Genomic DNA, 26,868 nt, shown 5'->3' with positions numbered 1-26,868 from the left:
AAAACACTGATGAAATAAATCAAAGATGACATAAACAGATGGAGAAATATACCATGTTCTTGGATTGGAAGAATCAACATTGCGAAAATGACTATACTACCCAAAGCAATCTACAGATTCAATGCAATCCCTATCAAATTACCAGTGGCATTCTTCACAGAATTAGAACAAAACATTTTACAATTCATATGGAAACACAAAAGACCCCAAATTGCCAAAGCAATCTTGAGAAAGAAAAACGGAGCTGGAGGAATCAGGCTCCCGGACTTCAAACTGTAGTACAAAGCTACAGTAATCAAGACAGTATTGTACCAGCACAAAAACAGAAATACAGATCAATTGTACAGGATAGAAAGCCCAGAGATAAACCCATGCACATATGGCCACCTAATTTACAATGAAGGAGGCAAAAACATAAAATGGAGAAAAGAAAGCCTCTTCAATAAGTCGTGCTGGGAAAACTGGACAGCTACATGTAAAAGAATGAAATTAGAACATTCCCTAACACCATGCACAAAAATAAACTCAAAATGGATTAATGACCTAAATGTAAGACCAGACACTATAAAACTCTTAGAGGAAAACATAGAAAAAACACTCTTTGACCTAAACCACAGAAAGATCTTTTTTGACCCACCTTCTAGAGTAATGAAAATAAAAACAAATGGGACCTAATTAAACTTGAAAGCTTTTTCACAGCAAAGGAAACCATAAACAAGACAAAAAGACAACCCTCAGAATGGGAGAAAATATTTGCAAATGAAATAATGGACAGAGGATTAATCTCCAAAATATAAAAGCATCTTATGGAGCTCAATATCTTTCACAATATTGTATGTTTGTAAAATCTCTATTTGCCCTGATAGCTTTTATGGTCCCTAACATATTGCCTATATATTGGGTAAAAATTAATTTTGTAATCAACCTTAAAATTCTCAAATTCTTCCAAGAAGGCATAAAGTATATACTAAAACACACTTTCTTAGCTAACAATGTCTTTAGCATGAAATTATTCAACAATCCAGACTGGCCAGAAATTGATTTTTGGTTTTGGGAAAATATTATTTCCCTAATCCATTGGTACTACAATTGGCTTCTAACTTGAACTACTCTGAGAGATATTTGATATTAACACAATTTAATTATTGGGAGTCTATTGTATCAGTGTACTAAACCACATTTTGAAACCTGCATATAGTTTCACAGACCCTCAATAATACATTAATTTGCTGTATTATTGTTTTGAATTCTCAGCTAATTATAAGATAATAAGTGTCCTTGAATTAATTTTTTTTGAATTTTTGAATTTTATTTTATTTTATATACAGCAGGTTCTTTTTAGTTATCTATTTTATACATATTAGTGTATACATGTCAATCCCAAACTCCCAATTCATCACACCACCACACCCCCACCACCACTTTCCCCGCTTCGTGTCCAAACGTTTGTTCTCTACATCTGTGTCTCTATTTCTGCCCTGCAAACAGGTTCATCTGTACCATTTTTCTAGGTTCCACATATATGCGTTAATATACAATATTTGTTTTTCTCTTTCTGACTTACTTCACTCTGTATGACAGTCTCTAGATCCATCCACGTCTCTACAAATGACCCAATTTCATTCCTTTTCTATGGCTGAGTAATATTCCAATGTATATATGTACCACATCTTCTTTGTCCTTGAAGTAAATTAATGATCAGAAATTCCTAAGCTGGGGAGGATATTTAGGTGTTAGCTTTCAGCTATCTTCAGCTAGACATTTAGCTTGAGTGATTACAATAACATCGTCATGCCAGACAATCACACACTAAAGTTTTAAGATCTCCCACAAGGAGATGCCACAACTTGTTCAAACATTTGTTTCAGTGTTTATCAGCCTTCACTATGCAATGTATTCCACCTAAATCTTTTAGGCTACATTTCAGGATTATATTTCTTATATAGTGAAGTAAAGGAAGAGAATGGGTCATCTTCTACATTATTTCCCCCAACATTTTATTTTGAAAAATTTTAAGACTAAAGAAAATGGACACATATATCCTTTATTTAGTTGTAAACATTTACTGCATTTGCTTCCCCCTGCCCTCCCACCCCATCCATCCATCTATCCATTCATCAATTAATCATCTATCTATCTATCTACCTATCCATCTCTATCTCTCTCTCTTTTTCTAATTTGTAACCATCACTACACTTCACCCTTAACTACTTCTGCTTGTAAATCCTAAGAATAAGAACATTCTCCTACATAACTACAATGCCAATCTCACACCTAAACTTGACATTCAATATATACATAGTGTGCTATCCATGTTCAACTGGGAAAATATCTTTTAAAGCTACTTTTAAAAAGTCAAGATCCAATCAGAGTTCTTACATTACATTTGGTTGTTATGTCACTTCAGTCTCTTAATCCAGAACACTCTGCTTGCCTTTTTCTTGTTTGTTTTTAATGACATTGTCTTTTTTTTTTTTTGAAGAGCATAAACCTATTGTCTTGTAGAATGTCCTACATCCTGAACTTTAAAAATATTTCCTCGTGGTTAGTAATCTTGTATTTAATATGTAATCTGTAGAATGATTTGGAAGGTTGTGTGAATATCTTGTTACTCCCAAACTTTTCACCCAATGGTTTTGGCATCTAATGATGATATTTGTCTGGGTCAGTTATTACACTGATGATAGAAATGGTATTTTTATGATTTAGTCCCTCTCTATCTACATTTATCAGCTATATTTCTGCATATGCATTATTACTATAGTTGAAGTTAAAATTAAAAATGAGCCTTTTTCCTTCAGTGTGAATAACTCATCAGAGTGATCAACTGGGTTGGCACAGTTGGTCAGTATGTGCTGCTGAGGAAGCCAAGGCCATGGTTTCAGTGATCATATGGGGCCAATTACCTGGGCTCTGTTTCAAGGCCATGGGTATAATTTTCCTCTGCCAACTCAGGAATGTGTGCCAGCAGCCATCTCTGAAACAGGGTATGTAATGGGGCTAGAGCTGTACAAATCATCCTAATTCAAAACACGAATTCTACTAATGGTGGATCATCTTTTTACATGAAAGATGGCAATTATTACTATATAAAAGAAGTCTGTTTTCCAATTTATTTTTTTAGGTCCTGTTTTATGAATATTTAAAGATTTCTATGACTCGTTTTTCTTTTTTTTCTTTAAAAAAATTTTTTTAACATCTTTATTGGAGTATAATTGCTTTACAATGGTGTGTTAGTTTCTGCTTTACAACAAAGTGAATCAGTTATACATATACATATGTTCCCATATCTCTTCCCTCTTGCATCTCCCTCCCTCCCACCCTCCCTATCCCACCCCTCTAGGTGGTCACAAACCACCTAGCTGATCTCCCTGTGCCATGCGGCTGCTTCCCACTAGCTATCCACCCTACGTTTGGTAGTGTATATATGTCCTTGCCACTCTCTCACTTTGTCACAACTTACCCTTCCCCCTCCCCATATCCTCAAGTCCATGCTCTAGTAGGTCTGTGTTTTATTCCCGTCCTACCGCTAGGCTCTTCTGACGCGTTTTTCTATTTCTGTCAGGGATTAAGGACCAGCTACCCTAAATACTACTTCTGCTGAAAGAAACTAAAAATGATGTAAATATTTTTACAATGAAAAATGATATAAAATATATATTCTAAAAAAGACATTTGCAGATTAAAAAAAAGAGGATGCCTACTGTTAGAAAATTTGTTCTCATAAAACCTCCAAAATCTAAAGACTATTTTCAAGAAAAAGCAAAAATGATCACAGAAATAGAAGAAAAAAATGGTTGAACAATTCAAACAAACATTGTCTGAATAGAATAATGACAATAGTGTCTAATGGTATATTAATTGGGAAAGGAGATGATTGATACTAATGTGTTTTAAAGCCCTTTTATTGTTCAGTTGTAGTTTAATGTTAGACTTTGTTAAGCAAGCAATTAAAAATGTTAAGGGTAATCACTAAAAGGATAGAAAGAGTATCTGAGAAAAAAGTGCATTAAAGAAAAAAAGAAACTAAAAACTCAATAAAAAAGCAAGATAACAGGAAAAAAGGATGGCAACAAGTGAGACTAATAAAAAATAGAAAATACAGTAGGAAGAAGTTCAAGTAGGTCAATAATTATAATAAATGTAAGTGAAATTAACTCACCAGTTGAATGACAGAGATTGCAAAGAAATAAATCATTCAGATAAATGTTATTTATAAAAAACACATCTAAAGCGTAAGGACACATAAAGGTTGAAAGTGAAAGGGTGGAGAAAGTTTTATCAGGCAATTACTAATGAAAGAAATCTGGTGTGGCTATATTAATACCAGAAAAAAAAAAAAGAATTTTAAGGCAAAAAAGCCTAACGTATACAGAAGGTCACAACACAATGAGAAAAGTTTGCTTTCACTAGGAAAATACAACAATTCTAAATAAATGTACAACTGATAAAACAGCCTGAAAATATATGTGAACTCAAACCCAGCACCATCACAGTGAGAAATTTCATACCGTTGCCCATTATTGATAGGAAAATAGACAAAAAAAATAAGTGAACTTTTTATAAGATTAGAATAGACAGGTGCAAACTTGATTTAATGGACATATACAGAATTCTGTATCCAACATTAAAGAATATACATTCTTTTCAAGCTTTTATAAATGGGGCATTTATAAAAATTGATTATGTACTGGGCAATGAAGCAAATTTCCATCAAATTTCAAAGTTATTGTTCTGGCCAAAACCTCAGACCACAATGTAATTAAGTCAGAGCTTAAACACAGAAGGATAAATAAAAATTTTCTTAATATTTGGAAATCAAAAGAAATTTCTAAATTACTCATAAAACAAGGAAAATCATAATGGATATTAGAGATAAATACTAAGGAATGAAAGAAAATAAATAATACTTTATAAAACTTGTGGAAGACAATAAAAGTAATGTTTTGAGCAAAACTTTAACCTTAAATGCTTATATTAGAGAAAAATAAAAGTTGAAAATTAGTGGACTAAGTATATAACTTAAGATATTAACAAAAGCATAACAACATTAATCTAAAGAAAGTAGGAGGAAGGAAATAATGGAGATGACAGCAAAAAAAAATCAATGAACAAAGACAATAAATATAGTCAACAAAGAATTGAATTAAAGAGAAGAAAAGCATTTGGCAAAACTGAGCAAGAGAAAAAAAGGAGGGAAGACAGAAATAAATAGCATATTAAAATAATTAAAAAATAAAGGAATAGGATTGGAAAGGAGGAAATGACAGTAATTGTACATTAATTAAAATTTCCAGTTAAGAAGCAAATATTTCAGATTACATAAAAAAATCCAGATACAGGCTGTTTTCAAGATACACATAAGGGCATGAAATGTTGGAAGTAAAAGGTTGAAAACCTGATACAGGAGGTTAATACCAACAAACAGAATGATAAAGAAGCTATCTTAATAGCACAGCAAGTAAACTTTAAGACACAAAGTTCAAATAATGCACTACGAGAGACATAAAAAATTACTACTTAATGAAGTCTGAAGTCACTAGCAAGTTGTAAGAGTTCAAAACTTCTATGAATTTAATAAAGACACAAGCACACACACACACACGACAAAACTACAAGTAGAATTTGTCAAGTTCACTATCACATATTTTAACACATATTTTTCAGTAACTGACAGACTGAATATGTTGATTAAACCTCTTTGAAAAACCACTCAATATTATCTTGTAAATTTAAAGACTTGTGCTAACCACACGACCCAGAACTTTCACTTCTAGGCACATGCCTAAGAGAAACTCTTGCACATGTGAACCAAGAATGTTTGTATCTGTAATGTTTGTAATTGCAAAAATTTTAAGCAACTCAAATGTCCACCTGAACTGACGGTGTATTCTGTGGTAGAACCAAATGCAGAACTGATAATTAATGAATTTCAGCTGCATTAGTCAACCTGTATGAATCATCATTTTAAAGTAAATAGGCACTTTTCAGAAGAATTATGCCATTTGGATAAGGTTCAAATAATGCAAAGTAAATACTACATTGTTTTGCTAAAAACATATGTGATAAAGCTACGAAGAGAAGTATGGGATTAATAAACACAAAATTCTTGGGAGCAAGGCTGTGAGCCACACACCAGGCAGGAGATCACATGAAAGCACACAGGCACATCAAAATGACTGGCCATGCTTTATGTTTTAAGCTAGGGGCAGGTAGCAGCCTGAGCATTCATATGTATTCTGCATATGTTATAAGTATTCTTTTGTGCTTATTCAATAATCAGTATAAATAATATGATATAAAATAATGTAAATAAGATTGAACAAAGAGAAGTAGAACTTTCAGAGTCCTTAGATAATTTTGCTTGGGGAGGATCTGGAAGGTATTGAATAAGAAATCAGATATATTAATAAGATAATTTCTCTTTTTCCAAATGTAATACAGATTCAGAAAATGTTAAAAAAAAAAAAACAGTAAAACATCCATGAGCCTCTGCATCTTCATGTCCTTTTTGTTTGCAGTCAAACTTAGACCTGCCATGATGGGTTTATCAGCCCTAAATATATGTGTTAATAATTTATTTATTCCTTTCCTAAGCTCATATTTCTTCTCTCTTGTGTCATCCTGATTTCTGCAATTATGCCTTTTATAAACTCAAATAATCAACTGTCAACACCCCCTAAGTTGAGTGAGTGGGGTGGGAAGATTCAGCCTGTGTTTCCCCTGGAGTGGGGAAAACACTCTTATTTGTGGCAACACTCAGGTCCCCAGAACAGATGGAACTTGTGTCCTGTAAGAGTCCAGCAAGAGTCTCAACTGGATAGTTGATGAACGGCTGGGTGGAAAATTAGGCCTGAGGTATGGAGTCAAAAAGGGGGTGATATGTAAGAGTGTGTATAGGGGTGGGGGGCTGCAGGGGAACTGAGGTGCTAGGAAATCTTAGGGTAAGAAGTAGTAGAACAGTGAAGTAGAAACTAACTTGGACAAATTTGGGGAAAAAAAGGCAAATGTGAAAGGTTTTTATGAACTCTACTGTTTGGTGGGTGGGAGTTGGTTTCAGTAAACAGGAGTCAGAAGGGAGGCTTTAATCTTTCTGCTTCATCTTTTAAAAAACTGTTTGTTTTAGATTATTCCATCAAGTCACTTGTTTATTTACCGATTTATATACACATAATATTTCACTCATTTCTTAACAGGACATTGAGCTTCAGCAATAAAAGTGTCACTGTTGCAGAGGGTGGTCAGTGGTATGTAAACGGGTAATTTTGGCAGACTACAAATAAAATCCTAATCACTGATCATCTTGTGAAGAGGAGAAAAATTAATTTAGTTTCAAAGGAACATTTTAATCATAAAGCAGTGAGTCAAGGTTGCATTTGAATGAAAGAACCAAGACATTAGTTTGATTATTTTTGGATTGCCTGATTGCAGTCATTTCAGTTCCAGTCCCTATATCACTAATGTTTTCCCAATCACATGCCTATCGATTCCTAACTCTCAAGCCAAGGAAAGGTAATAAAACAGGTTACCTTTTAAAATGAGTAAATAAAATAGAGTATGCATACTTGCCCTACTCAGAAATGGGGAGAACTACTGTGGTCACATTCCTTTCCCTGCCAAAAAAAAGTTACAGATTACCTCCTAGTGCCTAAGAACTTTGGGTCAAATGATTAATATCACAGAGACTCTTGAAAATAAATGTGTCTCACTCAAACAATTACTAAGTATCACTTAGGCTAACAGAAAAATAAGTTATGTCTGTTTTCTTCATTCCAAAGTTAAAATTGAATGCCTGTTGGATCAATAACAAGTCTAAGAGCAATATTCTAACTAAATCAGAGTGTGGGATGAGAACTATAAAAATTAATTGCTGCTGTCTAAAAATGCTGTCTAGGCCAGAATCTACTGCCTTTTCCCTCCCCCAACTCTTCTTCTTCCCCTGATATTACATTAGGAGAAATTTAGTAGTATAAAAAAAAAAATGGAGAAAAGTGTTGTCTGACAGCAAGAAAACAGAAAACTGCCTGTCATAAGAGCCTTATCTTCATGGTGATTTACACTCTTGTCAGTATCAGAAGTCAGCTCTCATGTGAAGAGTTCATGAAGGCTTGGTTAGCTCTCAAGAAGTGTAAACATTATGATAAAGTTGACCTCTGGAAAACTTTAAAAATTATTTCATATGCACATTTTTCTTAATGAAGCCCAATGTAAGCAAGCAAACAAACAAGAAAAAAACAAACAAGCACACCAAATTTTGAAACTACTGTGTAATAGTGAAATACATGAGATTTATCCAGGACTCAGGAGTGATCATTTAGTTTAACTAGATGCTAAAATGGATTATGGATAAAACAGAATTTTAAAGGACAATATGCACATAAACAATCATATCAATATAATAGGTTTATATTTCCTCTGCCTCCTTGCAGAGGTCATTGTCATCTGATACTTAAGAGATAGGTCCTTATGTTATATAGCCCTTTAATAATGAACCCCTACTTGTACATAGGAGAAAAAAATGATTTCTCCTAAGTAGTTGCATAAGGGCTCCCTTGCAACTATTTTGAACATGCTCCATCCATCTGTCCACAGCATGTTCAAAGATATGTTAAAATACCTTTCTGGATGTATAGAAATCATGATTTAAACTTACTAGTAAAGTCAAAATAGTAGTACCTCACCTTACTGTCTGTGTCAAAAAGAAAAAAAATTGTTTCATATCTTGGCTATTGTGAATAATGCTTTTTTTTTGTTTTAGAAGTGAGATCGTTGACAAACTTAATGCCTTATTATCGATATAATTTACATGGTCTCTGTTGGGGTCTAGAGTTTAAGTCCTCCCTAGGGAATTCTAATCAGTACCAAGGTTGAGAACCACTGTGTTAAACCAGTGATGTTTCCTGGACGGCTGTTTGACTGTCTTCATTTCTCTCCCAGGTGAGAAAGCAGAAAGCAGTGATTCTCTTAAACATAGGGAAGTGTAAGAAATCTCCACCTTCGAATCCCCTGGGGAGCTTTACCAATACCACTGCCTGGGCCACTGGGTAGAGAACCACAAGCATACAAAATATAAGAATGAAAGGATAATATTAGTATAGATTTAATCCTTAATCACCCTAATTTATATTTTGAAAGTAAATCATCTTAAAACAAGTATTAGATTGAATCATATGAAAATGTGTATGAACGTACATAAAGATGGTCAGACATCAATCTAATACCATTAAAAAATAAATTACTTATGTTGCATGTTCTAAATGATTGTAATTTATTAGTACCAATGCTAAGAAAAGCTGCTCTAAAACTTAATTTATTCATTTGTAAAATGAGAGACTGTCCTGGGTGAGGAGGATGATGATGATGTTAATATTGATGACTTTGATGATAATGATGATAGTTAATATTTATTAAACACTTGCCAACTGTTAGTCAATATGTTAAACACTCTACGTATATTATTGCATTAGTCTTCACCAATATTACTGCCATTGTATAGGTGAGGAAACTGAGGCTTGGAGAAGTTAAATGATATCCCCAAGGTTATGGCGATATTCCATGGCAGTGCTAGGATTTGGAGTTGAACTGACTACACAGTATATATTTTTAATCTCTATAAGATGCTACCTCTTTGAGGATTATGGAGGTTCCTTCTAGGTTTCATAGTTATAGTCTAGGTCAGACAGAGTAATGGCTCTATTTCCAGCTGGGACTGTGGAGATAGCTTGTCACACTCCAAGCCTACCTTATGTCTTGATTGGTTGAGTCTTACTTTATCTCCTGCTTTCATCAATAATAGCATAAGTCAGTCAGATATTATTATTATTCTTGGAATCACCAGGAATTCTCCGGGTTTTTTCCTCCTGTTTAGGGGGTGCCAATGTACCTGACATTGGATTAGACATTGGTGTATGGTTAGGCTATTCACGATGGATGTTTTCTTGCTCTCTAAATCCCCTGCTCGACCAGTCCCTGCTTCACTCACATGACTATCCTATCCTCTTAATTATAGGGCTTAATTAGTCCCTGGTAACTAATGAGCACACCTGACGTCAATTCCCCCCTATAAATAGTAGCCTCCTCCCCCGAGTAGGGAAAACGGCCGCCATGTCTTGCCTGTTGTCTACTTCACGCAGCAGGCTGTTGCTCCAGGGTCCTTTGTGTAAGATCACTCGTCCAACAAGCCAGTGGTGTCTCTGTCGCTGTCTCCAAGCTCTTTCTTCAGTCTGGAAGCTGGACAACTTGCAAGCCTGCGGGGTGCAGCCCAGCAAATGGTAATTCAAGATTAATTAAGCACAGTTCTTGTCCTCAGGAGTCTCAAGTAGGAAAGACAAAAGGTTATTACCTTTTAGGACTAGGCTGCCCCCACTGCCTCAGGCACTCGTAGGCCTGCCCTGGGGGCCTTCCACTTCTTACAAGCCCCCAGACCGAAGTGTGAATTGCCGGAATGCTGCATTCATCCTTGTGAAGCCACCACGCTTTTCCTCATTATCTGCCTTGGTATCAAGTTGCTGCTCCTGCTTTTCTGCCCCGCCTGGGACCTCCGGTACCATCATTATGTAAAGTGGTGACAGCTGCCGTCCTTGTTTCTTTTCAGATTTCAAAGGAGACTTTTTCAACTTTTCACCACTGTGCCAGATTTCAAAGGAGACTTTTTCAGCTTTTCACCACTGTGCCTGCTCAAGACTCCGCTCGTCTCTAGGAGGGGAACTTGGAGGAGGAAGGGATGGCTCCAGGGCTGCTGAAAACCTGATCAAAGGACTCGGTGACCTTCGAGGAAGTGGCTGTGGACTTCTCCATGAGGAGGGGGCACTGCTGAACCATGCTCAGAAAATCCCGTTCAGACATGATGCTGGAGAACTTTCGGGACCTGGTCTCAGTGGGGTATCTCCATAAACTCAAACTGCTCACCCAGGCAGAGCAGGAAGAGCTGAGGACAGAGGGGAGAAGAATTCTCTAAGACACCTGTGCAGACCAGAAGTCTCAACTTAAAACCAAAGAGACCACTGTAAAGCAGATTAAATTTGGGGCAAACCGTCTACTGGCAGGAAAAGGTGCAGACCTTCTGTGGGGGAGAATCCCTGTTTTGCAAAGAAGGCAAGAAAACCTTTAGTTATCACTGACTCCTTAATTAACAGGCATCAACTCAACCTGGAGAGAAAACCCATGAATATAATCAATGTGGAAAAGCCACCGGAAGGAATTCTAACCATATTATGCCCAGAGAAATTACACAGGAGAGAAATGCAATGAATGTAAAGAATGTGGGAAAGCGTTTGGTTATCCTTCATTCCTTAGGATCCATGTGTGATGGATCTCAGCTGGTGAGAAGCCCTATTTAATTAATTAATTAATTTATTTATTTTGTGTGTATGGTTGGGGCAGAGCTCGGTTGGGGCAGGGGAGGAGGCTAGTAGACCCTGACCACAAAATTGAAATGCTGGAAGGACACCTGCTTGGTGGCTGTGAGGGGCTGCATGTCCCAGGGTGCGCTCAGCATGGCGACCTCCCCTGTGAACTCTTCCCAGCCATGCTTTGTGAAGCGTGGGCATGAAGGGTAGAGGCAGGTCGTAGGGCATCCCAGAACAGTGTCCTGACGAAAGGATGTTTTTTTTTCACATTATCTGCATTCCTCTTGCTAGACCCTAAGCTGGCGGGTTACCTCCTCATATCTGAGTTTGGAAAGAATCACATTGTAGAAGATGAACTAGTTTTCTTTACCTAACATTATGGTACATTAAAAATAGATGTCATTATTATTATCATTTTCAAATGTTAGAACTAGGAAGGCCTTGGAGATGTGGTCTAACACTACCTACAGTCATGGAGTTTTATGTTTTATTTAAAAGAACCTAGGTTGAGGAAAAAGAGGTAAAATTCTATATCAGTTTCCTGAATAGTTGGTGTAAGGAAATAAAATAATATTGCTTGAAGCAAAACTGTGTTGCATCATATTGTACTTAAATTCAGAATGTTTTTTAAGAGTTAATGAAAGCTTGATTTCTCAGGTGTTAAGTAAGTCATAAGAGGATTTTCTAGTTTTCAGGGAAATTTTAAGCAACTCAGGCATAAATCAAGATCCAAAATATGTTGGTTACCTAGTTGTTTGGAAAATAGATTTTGCATAAAAATTGTTATACTTAACTTCACAGACAAATCCATAGAAGTTTAATTCATAATATAGCTGAAGTTAGCACTCTTTTGGATGTTCTTCATACTAATATAAGTAAAAATGTATGATCATTGTGGGGGGCATGTGGATTTAATGGTTCACCAGACCTGCCAGGGCAGAGACCATTATCTGTCTTGATCACTATTGCATCTCCAATGCCTAGCAAAGCGCTTGGCATATAGTAGGTGCTTACTGAATATTTATTGAATGAATGAAATAAACCAACCACAGGGATGTCAGGGTTTTACCTGGACCATAGACAGGATGGCAGCTAATGATTTGAATGCCTTCAGGAGTCTCTTTCTTAGCATTTCCATAATCTGCCTCTTTGTGTGTTGGGCTTTATTCTTTCAGACCAGGTCATCCTTGTGGCTGGAAACTTGGTCATATGGAACATTTATGTCCACATCTTGTAGGTTTTGCATTAAACAAAAACTGTCTCTACTTTTAGAATTCAAACTCTAAGGGGATATGTTCTGATTGGCCCAGGTGGAATTCAGCACTTACTATTAGAACAATCAGCCATGGCAGGTAGAATCATGAAAGAATGTGAAAACCTCAGGAACTGCATGGTTGGAATGAGGAAAGAGGCTTTTGCCAGTTTCCTCTCTGCAAACTTTATTATCTTTTAAGAGAAGAGCCTTATCCAAACTAATGGGTTATAAAAAGAAAAAGGAGATGGATTCCTTCTTTCTAAAGTGTATATTCTTTATCATGATTCATGATGACACAATCTGAAGGACAAGAGCCTTCAGATGTGCAGAAGAACACTAAAGTGAAAACAAGTTACTATGGTGAAAACACAAGAAATAAAAGTTTAGGAGAACAACTGAGAAGTACTGAGAAAAAGCTTCCCAATGTAGGTCTAGAGAAGAGAAATGTTATTTCATTCAGCCAGACGTTTCTACAATTGTTGAGCAGCTACTATGTGCCAGGTTTTGCAAATGGACCGTATTTAGGTCAGTAGGATCTGAGGGGCAGAGTTTTTGCCTCAGACAAGCTGGAATCCACCTGTGTGAAACTTACTCCTCTGAAACCATCCATATGAAACCAACAGCGGGAAACCACAAAATCTACTTAAAGAATTATGTAGAGCTCCTTCACACAATGTTTCTTCAAGTCAAAGCAATAAGGTTGCCATTAGGAATTCCTCTCTTCATTTTCACCAACTCTTTTCCCTCACCTGATCAATGATGTAGCTATATATCCTTATATGTATGTTGGATATACACTGGTTAATAAAGTCTCCAATCTTCTTTTTTGTTTTGTTTAGAAAATTTTCTTACTCCTGTGCTTCTGAGGACTATTTCTTTCCGTCTCTCTCTCACACACATACCCTTCTGAGGTGTTTCTGATAAACCCACTTAGGGAGGAGGCTAAATGATCTCTAAGAACCTATTATTCCCTATATTTTCTACATCTTACTTTTGAGTCACCTTCATAAAGAGCTCCCTGGTTTTTAAAGCCATATTGTTGCAACTTGGCTTAAGAAAAAGCCAGATTGAGAGGTAAATTTTAGCCCAGTTCCACAGTTATCCAGCAGAGCTTCAGTAAGAAATTGTGCTTCTATTAAATCCTGTTTGAACAATTTCCAAAATACTATATAAGTATGAGAAGTTCTATAGCATGTACATCAAGTGAACTAATGCCAAAGAGTAAGTTTTGTTTTCCCTCATGTGTGTTTCTTCTATTTTTGAACACCTTAGGTTGGGAATCTCTTCAGACTTGCCTTCTGCAAATCACTGGGTATGGAAACCTTACTGCAGATGTGGAAAAACTGTGCAGAAAATCCTGTGATTCTGATAATGCCCAACGTGAAGAAATGCTTTTGAAGGTTAGTCCCTGAACACATTTTAATCCTTCACTTAGGTCAGCTAATGTTTTCCAAGTACCTGCTGTGTGCTAGATACTGCTCTGGACATTGATGGTACAAAGGTGAATAAGACATGGGTGCTGTAACTGGTTGGTAAAGCCTCATTTTCTTGCTGGTTCAGATGTTGGAGGTAAATTTCCATTAGAAAATTCATGTGAGAAGTTTAAGGTAAAGCCATTTTTTGAGGTGTGATTGACATGAAACATTATATTATTTTCAGGTGTACAATGTAATGATTCGATGTTTGTGTATGCTGCAAAAGGATCACCACAATACATCTAGTTAACATCCAGTCTTCTTAATTATTAAGCCAGCAGGCAATAAAGCCAGTTCCATTGCACAAGTTTCCCCAGTTTGTCCTCTGCTGGTGAAAGAGAAGTCACCTGAATAGGTCTTCCCTCCACGAAGGGTAAAGTGGTGCAGGGGAGGCCTGCCTTGCTTCAGGTCTCACACTTGCTGTTGGTTTAGCATTGGGCTTCACAAACTTCAGGTGTCAACTGTGTAATTGGATATCAATTAGACTAAGCAGGATAAAAGAAAGGGGGCAGGGATCTCTCTTTTCCTTTGAGGATCAGGCATAAACCCTGGGCTAAACCACCCTTTAGAACCCTTAGATCTGATGGAAGTTCTCGCCTTCCTTAACCCTTGGCATCCTTGTCTGCTGAGAATGAGAATCTTCAGAGGAACCACTGTCTCTTTATGGTAGAATTTTGATGTTAGGCCTTACCAATAGGCACCTAACTGGGAATCATTAGAGCTCCGGAAGTCTGCTTTTTTCCTGTATGTCTTCAGGCAGGACCATCTCAAGACCCTGCCTGTGAAGTAAAGTAGCTCTCTAGTTATAATTTTCAGGGACTCGTTTTCCTGAGCGTGACCTGAGCTTCAGAACTGTAGCAGGATGGGATGGGTTGCCTGGAAGGAGGTTAATATGGTGCCCTCTTGGAGTGGTTTGGGTATGTGACAGGAGAAATTTCTGTATGGAGTGAGTGGCTAGCTTGGAGGGTCATCAAAGTTCACTCTAATTTCTAGGTCAGCAATTCTACTGCAATTATTATTCAGGTGGTAAAAGCAGATAATGTCCATCCCTTGAAGGCTTTTATTTTAACCAGGCTTGTATCTGTCTAGTATTTTTATAACTGGCCTTTAAGAGGTTTATCAATGGAATGCGGTATTCGAGGAGAGGACCATTATAACATTTGAAAAGTATTTTTCTTGTACCCGCCCCCCCACTGCAACAATGATCTCAATCACTTATTATTTTATATCTTCTAGACTGTTGTTTGCCTAAATGTTATTTACATGTAGCTAGTTAGAATTGCAGACTTTGTTTCAACAAAGAAAAAATAGAGGTTTTGGAAATAGTTTCCTGTCTCTATTACAAATATAAACTGTTAAATATTGTAAGCTGCTACGCAGTACTGAATTTTGCTGTTTTGCTGAAAATGTGATCAAACAGGGAAAAGATGCCTTATTCATCACCTTTCTTATGTTCTCTCGGGGTTGCCAGCATAGCAGATTATCAGAATCTTGATTATGTTTTGAACTATGTACAAACAAATCTTGTTTCCTCAGGTGATTTTAGAAGGCATATAACTATGAGTTGCTAACCAAAATCAAAAGAGTAAATAATTGAAAATTAACCGGAAAAGGGGCAGAGTTGTTGATGTTTCATTTAGCCATCTTAGGAGACCTACTTAACCAAAGCACTTATATAATATATTTGAATGATACTAAGTATTATATAATTAAAATGTCCAGGAACTGCTCAATTTGATTAAGCATATGAATTCATATGCAGAGCATTTATCAAACTGTTATGTGCTAGCTCTTCCATATATATTACTTATAGTCAGTATAACACTCAGATGGGATCAAATTTCCATATCTTGCTGATACAGTAACTGAGGTCTAGAGAGGTAATAAGCCTAAATTTTCACAGCTGGAGCCAGGAGCTAACCCCAGGTCTACCTTCACTACAAAATGCATGCTTTTTTCAGGGCATCAAAACAACCTGTCTTTGGGTAGGCATGATTTCCTTCACATAGATGCATGTCATTATTTTTTAAGACTATTACAGGCTTCCTGAGAAGTCCCTTGAGAATATGACTGTTTGGGGTGGGGAAATGATGGGAAAGACAGAAGAGTGCCAGCAAGAAGTTTGGTTCTATTCGATTGGGGGTGTATGTGGGACAGTATAATACTTGTAGCTTTTTTCCCTGACTCTTAAAAACACCATAGACTTTTTAAGACAGAACAAATGAAAGTAGGCAAAACAAAATTAAGTATAATTGTTCATTTTACGGTGTTAAAATCCTATTCAAACATTTTATGATGTTTTGTTCATTGTGGTTTATTCTGCTAAATGAGTTTCTTTCCAGTCTGTTTCTTAGCTGTCTTGTGAGTAACAGAATTTGGTATTTCATTTCCCAAGTTGTTGTATACTTGACCCAGTGGTAGTGATGGTCATGGTGATGGTGAGCTGTGTGTGTGTGTGTGTGTGTGTGTGTGTGTGTGTGTGTGTGTGTGTTGGGTCATGGTTAAGGTTACAACATTTCTCCTGAAACAAAGACTTGGGACCACATATAGGTAGAGTTTATGACTACCTGTATAATGTGAGAGGTATTGAAAAGAAAATGTATGGAAAAGAATATTTTCCTTTTAAATCTAGACCAGACAACAGTACTTAATGAAGATTTGTTGTTAATATTTCTCCTATAACAAGAGTTGTAGGTGGCTGTGGTCCAAAAAGATCAGCACAGTGGTATACACCAAATTGAATACTGGTGATTCAAAAGCCAAGAAAGGCATGGAAAGAGGGCTCCATACTCTGGAGCAGAACTAATCTTGGGGTTGGTTCCAAGTTCTTGATAAAGCCAGAACCCAGGGGATCTTGACCCTTGACCAACCATGAATTTGATTTCTACGTCATAAAGACCTTACTGTGAGACTCATAAGGACAAGAGTACAGTGAAGACAGGAAAAAGAGTTCATGGCACCCACGTCTAAGATAAACCTTTAATACTTAACCAGTTTTTGACTGAGCTCAGCTGCCTTGATGCACCTCTGGCCTAGTGGGAGCCTATCCTAAGTGAGCCTGGCCTGGAGACTTATTAGTGCTAAACTTTGTGCTAATTGAGTAGGAGCAGGAAAGAAGATTTTTCTTATCAGGGTCATTTCTGGAACCTATGGACCTGATACAGTGTTTCAGAATGTTTTCAAAAGAATACCCTTTGAAAGTGCAAATATGGTTCTTAGACTGGCTTTTCAGAGAAGGGTTCTGAACATTTTTATCAGAAAGGTTTTCCTTTTCTCAAATCTTTTGTCCCCTGAGAGTAGGGGAGGCAGATGCAGAAGATGAAGATAGAAAGGATTGTTACCTGGGAGTTAGGTTACCTGGCAGAGGCGTCCCATGGTTGGGTCCCCCTCCTTGCTTTCAAGCATTTGGGATGGATTTGAAGGAGAGAAAGCATGATGTTGGAAACTGGTTAGGAAAATGAAAATGAACAGGTAGGGCTTTGAGGTCTACAGCCAGTTTCCAACCAGTGGGTCAGACGTGTTAAATTAAACCATTGATATGAATTGGTGGATCCCTGAGTCACCATTTAATGCATAAGACATGAATGTAGGATGCAGGCTAGAAGTCAGTCTTTGCTGGACACTAACCCAGGCTCATGAGACCTTGAGCACTTGTCTCAGAACACTTGATTCATTTCTAAAGGTCAAATTTAGAAAATAAAGCTTGATTTTTGAGTTCTGGTAACTAGCCTCAACTTAGGTGCAAATCTGAAATGATTTTACTTTGCTGTAATCTTTGCCCTCAATTCTGTTGATTTTAATTTTCTTGCTGAGTAGCCTCTTAAATGAAATATTGGACAGCATTGGAAATCTCCCAGTTACTTCTAGCTTAAAATAATCCCCCCAGAACACTCCCAAACTCATTCTACAAGGCCACCGTCACCCTGATACCAAAACCAGACAAAGATGTCACAAAGAAAGAAAACTACAGGCCAATATCACTGAACATAGATGCAAAATTCCTCAACAAAATACTAGCAAACAGAATCCAATAACACATTAAAAGGATCATACACCATGATCAAGTGGGATTTATCCCAGGGATGCAAGGATTCTTCAGTATATGCAAATCAATCAATGTGGTAAACCATATTAATAAATTTAAGGAGAAAAACTGTATGATCATCTCAAGAGATGCAGAAAAAGCTTTCGACAAAATTCAAACCCTCCAAAAAGTAGGCATAGAGGGAACTTACCTCAACATAATAAAGGCCTATATGACAAACCCACAGCCAACATCGTTCTCAATGGTGAAAAAACTGAAACCATTTCCTCTAAGATCAGGAACAAGACAAGGTTGCCCACTCTCACCACTATTGTTCAACATAGTTTTGGAAGTTTTAGCCACAGTAATCAGAAGAAAAAGAAATAAAAGGAATCCAAATTGGAAAAGAAGAAATAAAGATGTCACTGTTTGCAGATCACATGATACTATGCATAGAGAATCCTAAGATGCTACCAGAAAACTACTAGAGCTAATCAATGAATGTGGTAAAGTAGCAGGATACAAAATTAATGCACATAAATTTCTTGCATTCCTATACACTAAAGATGAAAAATCTGAAAGAGAAGTCAATGAAACACTCCCATTTACCACTGCAACAAGAATAAAATACCTAGGAATGAACCTACCTAAGGAGACTAAAGATCTGTATGCAGAAAACTATAAAACACTGATGAAAGAAAGAGGATACAAAGAGATGGAGAGATATACCATGTTCTTGGATTGGAACAATCAACATTGTGAAAATGACTGGAGTACCCAAAGCAATCTACAGATTCAGTGCAATCCCTATCAAACTACCACTGGCATTTTTCACAGTACTAGAACAAAAAATTTCACAATTTGTATGGAGACACAAAACACCCTGAATAGCCAAAGGAATCTTGAGAAAGAAAAACAGAGCTGGAGGAATTAGGCTCCTGGACTTCAGACTGTACTACAAAGCTACAGTAATCAAGACAGTATGGTACTGGCACAAAAACAGAAATATAGATCAATGGAACATGATAGAACGCCCAGAGATAAACCCACGCATATATGGTCACCTCATCTTTTTAAAGGAGGCAAGAGTATACAATGGAGAAAAGACAGCCTCTTCAATAAGTGGTGCTGGGAAAACTGGACAGCTACATGTAAAAGAATGAAATTAGAACACTCCCTAACACCATACACAAAAATAAACTCAAAATGGATTAAAGACCTAAATGTAAGCCCAGACACTATAAAACTCTTTGAGGAAAACATCGGCAGAACACTCTATGACATATATCACAGCAAGATCCTTTTCGACCCACCTCCTAGAGAAATGGAAATAAAAATAAACAAATGGGACCTAATGAAACTTAAAAGCTATTGCACTGCAAAGGAAACCATAAACAAGGTGAAAAGACAACCCTCGGATGGGAGAAAAAAGACAACCCTCAGAATGGGAGAAAATATTTACAAATGAAGCAACTGGCAAAGGATTAATCTCCAAAATATACAAGTAGCTTATGCAGCTCAATATCAAAAAAACAACCCAATCCAAAAATGGGCAGAAGACCTAAATAGACATTTCTCAAAGGAGATATGCAGATTGCCAACAAACACATGAAAGGATGCTCAGCATCACTAATCATTAGAGAAATGCAAATCAAAACTACAATGAGGTATCACCCCACACCAGTCAGAATGGCCATCATCAAAAAATCTACAAACAATAAATGCTGGAGAGGGTATGGAGAAAAAACCTTCTTGCACTGTTGGTGGGAATGTAAAGTGATACAGCACTATGGAGAACAGTATGCAGGTTCCTTAAAAAACTAAAAACAGAACTACCATATGACCCAGCAATCCCACTACTTGGCATATACCCTGAGAAAACCATAATTCAAATTGCAGCTCAATTTACAATAGCCAGGACATGGAAGCAACCTAAGTATCCATCAACCGATGAATGGATAAAGAAGATGTGGCACATATATACAATGGAATATTACTCAGCTATAAAAAGAAACGAAATTAAGTTATCTGTAGTGAGGTGGATGGACCTAGAGACCATCATACTGAATGAAGTCAGTCAGAAAGAGAAAAACAAATACTGTATGCTAACAAATATATATGGACTCCAAAAAAAAAAAAAAAAATAATAATGGTTCTGAAGAACCTAGGGGCAGGACAGGAATAAAGACACAGACGTAGAGAATGGACTTGAGGACATGGGGAGGGGGAAGGGTATGCTGGGATCAAGTGAGAGAATGGCATGGACATATATACACTACCAAATGTAAAATTGATAGCTAGTAGGAAGCAGCCACATAGCGCAGGGAGGTCAGCTAGGTGCTTTGTGTCCCGCTAGAGGGGTGGCATAAGGAGGGTGGGAGGGAGACGCAAGAGGGAGGAGATACGGGGATATATGTACACGTATAGCTGATTCACTCTGTTATACAGCAGAAACTAACACACCATTGTAAAGCAATTATACTCCAATAAAGATGTTAAAAAAATGTAATTGAACAGCAGGCCTCTATGTACAAATATTATTTTAACCTATTTATGCATATAAATTTTTTTCTTCCTTTTTGTTAGAAAAAAGATTTCATTTGCATAGTATTATATATTTTTCTGATCAATATTTTGTGTACATGATTTACTTAAATAGGTAGTGGAGTAGAAGGAACTTGAAACTAGTTTCTAGCTTAGTTGTTTCCAACATGTAATAATAAGCTGAACATCCTAGCATAAGTCACTTTATCTTTCTGTCAGTCACTTTATCTTTCTGTCAGTCACTTTTCAAGACCAAATAGGCTTGTCATAGTTGAAAACTCTTTGCAAAGCATTTCACAACCATGTTCCTATTTTATTATTTTAAATATCTCTAGACAAGAACATAATATTGTTGGTTTTTTTTCCAGTGGGAAACTGAAGCAGAGAGAGGTTAAGGCATTGTCTTAAGCTACCCAATTATAAAGGGTAGGAACATGGAAAGTGGGTCTTGTGCTTCCCATGCATTGTCATATTCATACGCCACCATGGCACTTCCAATCCATGGAGGCCAGGAAAGAGGAATTATTGAAAAAAACCCTATGGTAAAAAATGGTGTTCTACATCATATACAATAAATAGTTTGAGTTATTTTTCTATATACTAAGGCATCTAATTATTTCAATAACCCTATAGGCAGAGATGATAAACATCTTTTTATAGATAAGGAAATTAAACTCGTAGAACTGAAGTGACTTGTTCAAACTGGCACAGAGAGTGAGTGATAAAAACTTGAATTCCATGTTTCCAATTCCTGGATAATTACAAATTACTGTCTATTACAAGTCAGTTGTCTCTTTGATTCAGTCTTGGGTCTCAGCTTCCTCCTTAGCAGTGGTGTACAGAGAAACACAGTTCACAATTCTGATTCTTATTATTTTCACCCACCAGAACTTTTCACCATCTTTTGTTAAATTTCATGCCCATTAGTTGAAAACATTGGATTAGAAAAATTTTTTAAAAATATTTAGATGTTAGAATTCCTTGGACACTGAATTTTGGTCTACGGAGTAAGCCCAAGCAAACCAGCCCCGAAGAACTAGGTCTTACTCGGTTAACATACTTCCTCTGACTTTTAGCTCAAATTCTTGCTTTCCATATGTGCATATGTTTACAGTATGCGGTAAGATTTTCTTTTTCTTTGTCTTTGTATTTTCGATGGTATAAAAATCTCTCAAAGATTATAAGGTGTCAATTCCATCACATTGTGTTCCAGGGATAAAATAAACAGAGCCACCTCCCCATGCCAGGCACTATGATAAGAATTTGGGAGGAAGTACAGAAGAGTAAGGCATGGTCTGTCTTTGGGCCTAGGGAGAGAGAGAGACATATGAACATGATAATATTACTATGCAAGTGCTGGAGTGGAGTTGCTTACGAAAAGCCAAAGGAGGAGAAGGTGATATGCGAGCAGGACTTGGCAGTGGAAACTGGATAAGAAGACAAAGGGAGAGACCATTAGGATTAAGACAACCTTAAACCTAAATCTTTTGTAAAAAAAAAAAAAACAAACAAAAAAAAGATACAGTATCACTACAGCCATGGAATAATAATTGTATATTTGAAATTCAAAAATAGTAATTGTTGAAAAAAGCATTAAATTTAATATTTGCACTGCAGTTTTCCTGTGTATTTTATTTAGTGTAAGTTATTTTAATCTCAAAATTTGCCTGTTCATGGTGTAAACATTCTTACGTTTCAGAAGAGTAAAAAGAGGCAAAGTACCTCTCCCTTCCCTAGACACAGGCACTACTGCTTCCTACTTACCATGGACTGTTTGCTTTGTATCTTTCTGAACTTGTCTTCAGTATACATTCAAATACATGGCTATCTTTTTACCTTAATTGTCTTTAAAAATATTCATGGAAAAATTAGTTTCATGTTCAGAAATTTCTGAAGAGTTCTCCTAATATTTACCAGCTATAAATTCAAAGACTGACATTAGGAATCATTTAGTTCAACCGTGTCACTTTGTCATGGCAGACACTGAGGTCCTGAGGGATTAAATGTTGGTGCAGGTCACCCATGCAGTTAATGACACACTTCTTGTCTCTTGCTGACCAGAACCATGATTTGACAGTCTTCTTCACTTCATGGACTCAGGCTATCTCAGCTAACCATCCAAACAAAAACCAAAGCACTCTCTAAGTCTTTCAGGGTATTATTAAGATTTTTCAAACATGCAGATAATGAAAGCAAGGCACTGGTGTTCTTGAATTTATGCCTATTCCCTAAATTCTTTTTTTTTTTTCTTTCTTGAAAACTCTATCTGGTGGAAATGGGCACAAGTCTCTCTGAAATGTAGTGGTTTCTAGAAATGTTCCTATTTTTAAGACATATTAAAATAATGAAACTACCGAATTGGTGACAGATTATTCCCAATAGAAATGGGGATGGGGGATAGCGACTGTGTCTATTGAACAATTAGGGCATTAATGACTCAGTAAAACTGATCATTGGAATCCCTGGAAAGAATGCTTCTCGGTAAATTTCCTCAGATTTCCCCATCATTAGAATAATATGCCCAAGAAGCAGTTTAGGCTGTTCTGCATTAATTCTGTATTCGCTTTGAATAACAAGTAATTCTTCTTAAAATGGCCTCCTCAGGTGACGAGACGTTTGTAGCTGCAAGAACATCATTAGCAATTTTTTTCCCTTCAGGAGAAATAAGATTTGCACATATTGATGTTAACTGTAATCTCTTAAACATCTGTCCTGCTTCAGGGGCAAATAGCAAAACTAAATTTCTTACTTTTATGTGGCTTTTATAAAAACCCCACCAAGCCCAGAATAATGGATTTCTTTAACTAAAAGGAAAACAATTATTATGAGCATAAAATACCAAGGTGAGTTGTCAAAAATTGGTAAAATAGCCCTACCTCGAACACTAATGTCTGTCTCTGGCTTAATCCCAACTATGAGATGTGACCTTCTATCCCAAGATCATAATGAACTCATTCCAATTCTTGACTAAAAAGAATAAACTTACTTTCACGGTGGCGATCATGATGCTCGCAGCAAGCGAAACCTCATCTTTGCTGCTTGTTCCCTTTAAAAACCCAATGTGTTCGTTGATCAGAAAAAAAAAATCCATAATCTGAGGAAACTGTTGGTCCCAGTGAGTGCCCACACCATATAATAATTAAACAATGAAAGCCCTTTAAAGAACGGCAGAGGTCCAAGGTGCCACCAAATGACAAACGGTTACTTCTTCCAGCAAGTACTTTATGTATCTAGTGGAGCATTTCTGCATAGACAAGATTATGGAAACCAGTATGTGGCAATGCTTCTGCTATATACTGATAGTTTATATTTTCGAACTATCAGTGAAGAATTCTGATTTGCTTTAAAGGTGGTATAGTAATACCCAAATGATCCAAAAACTGGGTTCCGTATTGATATTCTTGTTGTAAATTTTCAATTTTACATACTGCGATTTTTTTGACTCTGAGTTATTTTATTTTGTCTGAGTGTTTTCTTTGAAATATATACAATTTATAAATTTGGATTGTCTTCTGTATTAAAATGCCATTAAATACAAGCTTTCTGAAAAAAAAAAAACAGCCCATGAAATATTTATCATTATGAGAAGTGTCAAAAAGGAAGTATTTGGTGGCCATGAGCCTGAGGAAGTACAGCATTTTGCCTGTGTAATATCTCGTGCTTCATTTTTTTTTTTTTTTTTACGATGACTTGCCTATAGCATGGTTTCATTTCAGTTAATCCTATTTCTTTTAGAACTTGCGCCTCTGCTAATTGTCGTGGCTAATTAGTCTTCCAGTAAAAGCAGGTAACCAACAGAAGAAATGCCCTTTCAAAGAAAAGCTTTGTGACAATATATTTTACTGTACAGTAATGTAGTTGACAAGTAAAACAATCTGGCAAACACTGAGTACTTAGTCTAGACGTGTCACATATCTTGACATTAACCTGTATATCATACATTTTGTATGTTGGACAGGACAGATTTTTATTCTTTAGCATTTAATATTGTTAGAGAATACCCATATCAGATGAGCTAATGTTCAAAACAACTCTCCCTTTATTAAGAAATAAATAAGTAATAATTAAAAATAATATACTTTAAGTAAGGGTTGATGTACATAAAATTTGCTGGCCAGGTTCATCCCCCAAAGAGGCCTTTTTGGGATGGACAGGGATCTCTTACCTTTACCCTCTATCATAAGGGGAGAAAAACCTCTGAATTAATAAATTCCATGTAGGCATGCTTGGAGTCATTGGGATTACAGCCTGACAAACTGGATTCAGCTGGTATTGTGCTTGACCCTGAGTCACTGTGTGTGCACGAAAGCTTCAGTCGTCCAAGGTACATTTAGGAGGGAAAGTTAATAGGAAATCTCCCAAACCTGTGGACTCCCAGAACCAGGGAATACAACATGTAAGAGCACCAGAGCAGTGGCCTGGGTTGCAAGTTCTCTTGGGGGACAGCTGCTGCTGTTGCAGTTATTACCCTGTTACTACCACATTCTCTCCTGGGTACCAGCTCTATGCCAGGCACTGTAAATATAGCAACACTTTATATCCTTAATGAGTTCGTTTTGGAAAAAAAAAAAACTGAGCCTCAGAAAGATTGTGATTCTCTTAAGGCCACAAACCTAGTAAAGGAGCAGAAAAGCAAAGTCTGTCTGTCTCCATAGTTTATCATTTCATCAGACAGTGGATATCACAGGCTTACTTACTTGGAGGAGGAGAAATGAGACATTAGTAAGAATTGTTTTTTTTTCCATAGCAAGGGCTTGGAAGCCTTTTACTGTGTTTCCTGGAGTGTTTTTCTTCCAAAACGAATGTGTTCAACAATTCTACTTCAACACCAGTGATATATCTGATTCACTCTAATGAAAGAAACGTGATAGGAAGTGGGTTTTCTGCTTTTAAACTCAGGTATTTTAATAGCTGAGTTTTCTAAAAGCGATTGCTATGCTAGTTTAAAAAAAATGAGTCATGTAAGCAGCGCATTTCCTGAAAAAGGCCATTGTAAACGGAGTACAAAATCACATGTAATATGTCTATAGGGAACTTTTTTGTGTGTAGCCTGAAAAGGCTTCTTGCAAAGACAAGCAATATCTGAAGTGACATATTCCTAAATCTGTTCTCAGAGCTACTACATGAAACTCTGTTGTGGCAACTGAGTTTCTTAGCAAGGTTTAACGTGGTTTAGTGCCAGCCAGGCACGTACGGAATAGATCTGCTTTGCGGCAGTTTCAGAGAACGCGCCCTTGGTGTTCTGTTTCCTAAGGCTGATGTTCTTGACCACAAGGTGTTTACTTTTGGCATAATGTGGTAATCTGGCAGGCTTCCAATGAGGACCAATCATTTTATACAGACTCAGCATATTCTTCTCAGTGCCTCTGCCTACTGTGTAATCTTCTTGTGAGCCTTTAATAAGGTGCCATTCTCCTTCAGCCAAATGAAACATCCCAGTGGGAGAGAATTAAGAGGGAGTAGAACATCACAAAGAATTCTGGGAGCTGTGGGGAATGTTCTGTGTTCTCATCATTGGGGTAAAAAAAAAGTGCCGGAGGAAGAATATGCCAGTTTAGTAAAAGGATTCAGAAGCTTTAGGATATGAGTGAAGTATCAGTTTAGTGTGAGAATAATTTACTTCCCGTGGAATATGGTGCATATAGAAATTCAAGATCCTACTTGAATGGCGCTAGAGGAATGATGTGAAGTGGCCAGACAGATTGCTCCTGCCTATACTTACCCCCAACACTATCAACTCAGATGTACATTCCTTAGAATCAGGGGGCTTATCTTGTTCTCAGATGTAGCTCTCCATTTTTTTTTAGCACAGGGCCTGGCACGTACTGGGACTTAAGAAGTGTGTGTGGAAAGAATAATAGAACCCTAGTATGGAATTTAGACCCTTGAATGTTAACGCCACAATATTCCTACTTGCCAGACTGCTTGGTCTCTTAGTTATCTTATGGATAGATGTTAACTAAGTATCTTATACATGGTTATTTAATTTTTCAATGGACTATTTGGGTATTTCTTAGTCTTAGCCCTATGTGTATGTTTTTAACCTCAGGTTCTTTTGAAGACTTGCAATATGACCTCCAGGTATCTTGAGAGAGGAAAAAAGACAATACTTCTTAACTTCTATTTTGTTCTCCTCTTCCCCAGCAAGAAGAAGGATTATTTTTTTTTTTTTTTTTTTTTTTTTTTTTTTTTTTTTGCGGTACGCGGGCCTCTCACCGCTGT

At 36.8% G+C, this 26,868-nt stretch overlaps 1 long non-coding RNA gene across 2 annotated transcripts in view; it reads left to right on the top strand.

Annotated features, from left to right (window-relative positions):
• Positions 1-26,868, top strand: part of LOC102975512 (uncharacterized) — a 490,990-nt gene that overhangs the window by 114,193 nt on the left and 349,929 nt on the right. For both annotated transcript variants that reach the window (XR_008618890.1, XR_002891078.2), the window contains exon 2: positions 13,876-14,003. This is a non-coding gene — a long non-coding RNA (uncharacterized lncRNA). The remainder of the gene's footprint in view (positions 1-13,875; positions 14,004-26,868) is intronic.

Source organism: Physeter macrocephalus, chromosome 12 (genome assembly GCF_002837175.3).
Source record: "Physeter macrocephalus isolate SW-GA chromosome 12, ASM283717v5, whole genome shotgun sequence".
NCBI classification, from domain to species: domain Eukaryota; kingdom Metazoa; phylum Chordata; class Mammalia; order Artiodactyla; family Physeteridae; genus Physeter; species Physeter macrocephalus.
Note: the sequence above shows the minus strand (reverse complement) of the source record. Positions and strands in the feature narration are given on the sequence as shown.